Here is a 5,610-nt window from a genome sequence, read left to right as displayed (position 1 = left end):
CCCTGCAAGGGCATATTTATTAGGAGGAACAGAGTGGGGGTGAGTGGACAGGTTTGGTGAACCCCCGGCCTCTGATAAGATCAGAGCAGGGGGTGTTTTACACTGTTGTGGGAAACAGAACAACTTTGATTGCTTCCCCTGCAGCTGGTCAATCAAGCAGAGGAAGCAACCACTTCATCTTACTCTGCATTGTGAGGGCAAGACGTGATTGATTTAATCATTACATTGTGAGGGCAAGACAAGATTGATTTAATCATTACAGTCTACATTCCAACATAATCCTACGATAAAGATAACCTGGAAAACCCTAACATCTCCCTCCTGTTTTATCATATGATTATGTCACCCCAAACAACAAAGACAAGCAAGAAGGAAAAAAAAAACACATATATATATATATATATATATATATATACGTATAATGAAGAAAGTAGAATGGTAAAAATAAAAACAACAAACAATGATAGCAACACTTTCCAGTGAAGATGAGGCATTACCTCAATACCCCAGATCAAACTTATTGTGTAAGCGAAAAACCTGCTGGCCAGATGTCATTAGCAGGAAAATTCTTACACGGCCCCGTTGCCACAGGCGACCAGAATGCTATCAATAAAAAAGAAAAAGAAAAACACAGAAACAGTACATCTGAGGGAAGAGCGCAAGGACAACTTTGTCTCCGACGGACCATACTTTATGGTCATCTGGAACGTTCGCACCCCAGACAGGGTCATGAGGGTCAAAGGTTGCAACTGCTCTGCGTCGAGTCCAGAAGAGTTGTGTGCTCCTGTCAGCTGATGATGTCATATCCTGTAGGTGTGGTCTGTCACCCACACTGGTGCACACACTCCTGTCCAGTTGGCGGGCAGCATCGGATAAACCTTGTGACCACAAAGCCACCAGCCATTCTGTATGAAGTATGTTCCGTTTGATGGTGTAGCCATGTTGGTTGGAGAGCCCTCACCACCTGAAATGGCTCTCTTATCTTGACACTCATCGGTGATGTCCAGAGCTCCCATCCAGTTTCCTCCTGGAGAGCAGTCGTCGTTAATGCAGACGTGGGTCTTGTTACCTTGGATGTAACATGTGTAATTCACTCCAGCTGGTCTCTCTGTGTAGGCCACTTGTGGTATTGTTCGTCCTTTAACAGTCACATTGAGATTTGCCCAGAAGTGTTCATCATAGGCACCGTCTGCAAGTCCAGAGTGGGATGGGTCGGTATCACTGATTGTGACTGCTCGGCGTTGATATCCAACTCCTCCCATGGATGCCATACGTTTCGCTTCAGTGACATTCATTGCTCTGGCCTCCAAGCGAACTTGCGTGGAGGAAGGGGGGAGTTTCGAACACACATAGCACGCCTCCTGTGTGTGAGCTCTCACAGTGAACCTGAGGGTTGTCCACCTGTGAGGGGGAGAGATCAGGCGGCAGTAAATTTGCATTGGACACATCTTTCAGTTTGAGCGTCCTGATTAGATAATCTGCCCAGGACTGCTCTTCATCTGTTGCTTGCAACTCTCGTAGTCAATTGTAGTGCCCATTTAACTGGCAAATAGGAGTTTTGTTTTTTTTTTTTTTTTTTTGAAACAAGCTCTACAAAAAAAAAAATGTTTGTTTTGTTTTGAAAATGTTTTGAATATGAATCAAATCCATATGTTGTATAAAGCTGACTGACCTGCCCCACTATCCCTCCTCTTGAGCCATGTGACGCGCACCATGGCTCAATATTGCTGCCCATTTGCATAGGTTCTTTGGTAGGGTAGGTCATTTATAGATGCCATTCTCTAATCTTGCCCCTGTTTTGACAACTAGCTTAGCAAGTAAATGGATGGCCTCCCCGAATGGGGAGCGACTCAGCTAGCAAATGATTAGACATTTTCACTTTGTTGTAGTTTCTTTAGTTACTTTTCAATCGTTTTCTCATTGTTTATCACAAGAATCTTAGAAATTTGAATACAAATCAAAACGTATGTTTTATTTTACTCAATTGTATGATTTAGAGAATCCATATGTAGTAAAGTTTTGTAGTACTACATATGATTTCATCATCATTTAGTTTGACTTTCTTTCCAAAACGCTTCTTAATTTCTCAGTTCACACATCTTCTACATGTGTTACTGGTTCTCCATTTTTTTTCTCTAGTTAATTATCAATCCAAAAGCTACGTGTTTCTTTCTAACATTCAACCTGCTCAAAATCACTCTTTCATCAAGGTCGCTCTAATTTTCCATAGTAGTCGCCAAGGACTTCAACCATTCAACCTTTCATTCAGGCAACCATTCATCAATGCTCATCATATGTATCTCACACAGTCTCCAAAAAGGAGTCTTCCTATCACATCGGTCCCAATTCATCCAAGCTCACCACACAACACTCATATATCACTTTCAACTCAGGTTTCCTGGTAGAACAATCCACCACTTCAAAAAAAAAAACTCAACTAAAACAAACAATTGGCAAATTAATCTGAATTTTTCTTTGTTTTTAAATTTGAAGAACTCAATCGCTCAGATTTAGCTTGCAATTAGAATTTTGCATAATCTTATAACACAACCAATCAATTATTCCTATTAAATGTAGCATTGCAAAATCTTAAATTCACAATTTAGCTTCTTCCAATTCCTGAAAGCATGTTCTGTCATTTTTTTTTTTTTTCTTCGAATTTCTCATGTGGGCTCGACACTTAACATGCACTAATGTGGATTAGTTTCTGCTTGCAAACAGATTTCTCTCTTTTTCCTCTCATTTTTATCTTTCAAAATCATTTCTGTTCTGCGGTGCAAATTGGATAGACCACAGTCTAGCAAAAATTTTTTTTTTTTTTTTTTATACTAAAACTTTAGCCAATGTTCATCATTTTAACATACGCACACACATGCACAGCTCTCGCACGCAAAAGGTAGTTCCCAGCACCAATGATTCGTCACAGGCTGGCCATTTCCTGTGGTCGATCATGAGCTGGTCCCTCCCATGCACACGAGGACAGCACATTCTAATTTTATTTATTTATCTTCTAGAAGCAAGTTGCATTTCTTTACCACTTGAACTCTCAACTTCCTTTCTACTCCATACTTTCTCTTCCACTTCGGCATATATTGCATACAATTAAGAAATCTACTTGCCATGAACTTCTCGTTTTAAAGAAGAGCAGAGCAAGAGATTTACCGTTTTTATTTCCCATATTAATTCTAGTAGTTTTAGGTTATACAATCTCTTTGTCTCAAAAATATTATTATTATTATTATTACTATTATTACTTATTTATTTATTTAACTATTGCTTTGAGGATCCTCAATGCATGTTTAAATTGACCTTTCAACAAATTACTAGCCTGTATTATTGCCGTGGATCAATGCTAGAACTGCTTTTTTGTCAATTTATCCTACCAGTCACACACTCAATCACACTAACTCCAGCGCTTTTTTAGGCCTATCCAGGGATGGGTGTAAAACCCTCCCAAACAGCTTTGGAAAAACGGACAAAAGAAAAAATCTACGCCCTTCTTCAATTAAGAAAAAGAAGCTCTGTTTTTCTTAGCCCGTTTCTTCCACTGGGACTTGAACCCAAGCTGTTCTTTGGCTTGGAAAAACATACAAAGAAAAATCTACGCCCTTCTTTGATTAACAAAAAAGAAGCTCCGTGTTTCTTAACACGTTCCTTCCACTGGGACTTTAACCCAAGCCAGATCCCTCAGCTCGGAAAAACAGACCAAGAAGAGTCTACACACTTCTTCGATGAACGAAAAAGAAGCTCTGCCTTTCTTAGCCTGTTTCTTCCACTGGGACTTGAACCCAAGCTGGCTCCCGTGCACCTCTACGTGTTACGCGTTTAACAACACAACACAACTTTAGGCCTTTAACTTACTTGTCCCCTGGTTCGTTGCACTGCCGGGTCCCGTCAATCCACCTCTGTCAGACGAAGGCAGACCTAAGATGCTGGCCCAGCGAAGAATTTCCTTCCCAGGTCTTTCTTTACCAGGTCCGGCTAGTGGACGCTGGCCCGTCGACGGTGTACAGCGCGTCGTCCTCCGTCAGCCAGATGATGGGTATGAGGGTCCCGGGTTTCGGCACCAAAATGTTAGAGATTTGCTCACTCCAACTTATTTTGCAAGAACCAAACAGGAGACAAGCAAGTTCTTTTAGACACCTGCAGGTGGAGAGTCCATTCGTCGCTGTCTGAACAGCGATTATCGAATGAAGTCTAAAAGTCTCCTCCCTGCAAGGGCATATTTATTAGGAGGAACAGAGTGGGGGTGAGTGGACAGGTTTGGTGAACCCCCGGCCTCTGATAAGATCAGAGCAGGGGGTGTTTTACACTGTTGTGGGAAACAGAACAACTTTGATTGCTTCCCCTGCAGCTGGTCAATCAAGCAGAGGAAGCAACCACTTCATCTTACTCTGCATTGTGAGGGCAAGACGTGATTGATTTAATCATTACATTGTGAGGGCAAGACAAGATTGATTTAATCATTACAGTCTACATTCCAACATAATCCTACGATAAAGATAACCTGGAAAACCCTAACAGATGAGTCCATAGACCATAGCACGCTCCAACCACAACGCAGCAGAGGATCCATCTGGCATATGGATCCCCATTGCTACTAGGATAGCAGAGACACCGGGACATCCCCTCGCCTAGCGGAGTGGGGATCGTTGTCCGCATCATTGAGACGCCCCACCACTCCGAATTAGGGGTCCAGCACTCTCTGCAACTTGCAGTGGCTGAGGTGAATCCAGCTGGCCACTCAGCAAACTTGGAATGGTCCCTCCCGTCGTGGCTCGCCCAGGTCCTTCGTTTGATGACCTTTATGTAGACCCAGTCTCCTAGATTGATGGGGTTGTCAACCTGTGAGGAGGAAAGATCAGGCGGCAGTAAATTTGTCTTTGACACAGTTTGAGCGTCCTGATCATATAATCTGCCAAGGACTGCTCTTCATCTGTTGTTTGCAACTCTCGTAGTCAATTGCAGTGCCCATTGTAGTGCAAATAGGAGTGTTTGCGGGAAGAGTTAGAACACTTCCTAATGATTCCCTCTAACCAAAGACTACTTATGATAGGGGCTTTCCCATTTATTGCCTCCTGGTTTAAAAGATATTGTCTTACCCATGCCTTCTTTCTCCTCACACGCTCGCACCCACACAGGGTGTGCGCACACACACACACACACACACACACATCTGCACGCACACATACACGAAAAGGCATACAAAGTTCAGACGAACGACAACAGACTCACAATTTTACAGAGATTACGCACAAACACAGAACACTCAGACAAAGGGATTCTAATCCATCTCTCATGTAGCTTCTTTTGATAGAATCTCCTATCGGTAACTGTATAGCAGACGTTTTAGCATATAATCCCATACTGCTCCCTCGCTTCTACTTTTTCATGTCGGTGCAGTCGTAGGTGGCCCCTATTGCAGTCATTGTCTTGTTAACTGTCGCCTTGTGACTCCTATGCATGATTGTGTGAATGTCAAAAATTGAACGTACCTAACTTTCTGACCATCCAACCTCCACTGTGGTACAAAAAACCTTACTATTGTATTGAGTAGGTACATTGAGCAACCTAGCTTCCTCCTGACTGCCAAATGTCCTGTTCTAAACT

At 42.4% G+C, this 5,610-nt stretch overlaps 1 long non-coding RNA gene across 1 annotated transcript; it reads right to left on the bottom strand.

Annotated features, from left to right (window-relative positions):
- Window positions 1-392: 392 nt before the first annotated feature.
- On the bottom strand, window positions 393-3,855 carry LOC137840721 (uncharacterized). Its single transcript, XR_011087656.1, has 3 exons — window positions 1,274-3,855; window positions 962-1,189; window positions 393-878 (listed from the first exon to the last, which is right to left on the bottom strand). It is a non-coding gene; the product is annotated as an uncharacterized lncRNA (long non-coding RNA).
- Between the last annotated feature and the right edge of the window lie 1,755 nt (window positions 3,856-5,610).

This window comes from Syngnathus scovelli, chromosome 1, assembly GCF_024217435.2.
Source record: "Syngnathus scovelli strain Florida chromosome 1, RoL_Ssco_1.2, whole genome shotgun sequence".
Classification (NCBI taxonomy): domain Eukaryota; kingdom Metazoa; phylum Chordata; class Actinopteri; order Syngnathiformes; family Syngnathidae; genus Syngnathus; species Syngnathus scovelli.
The sequence above is the reverse complement of the archived record's forward strand: the minus strand, read 5'-3'. Positions and strand labels throughout refer to the sequence as shown.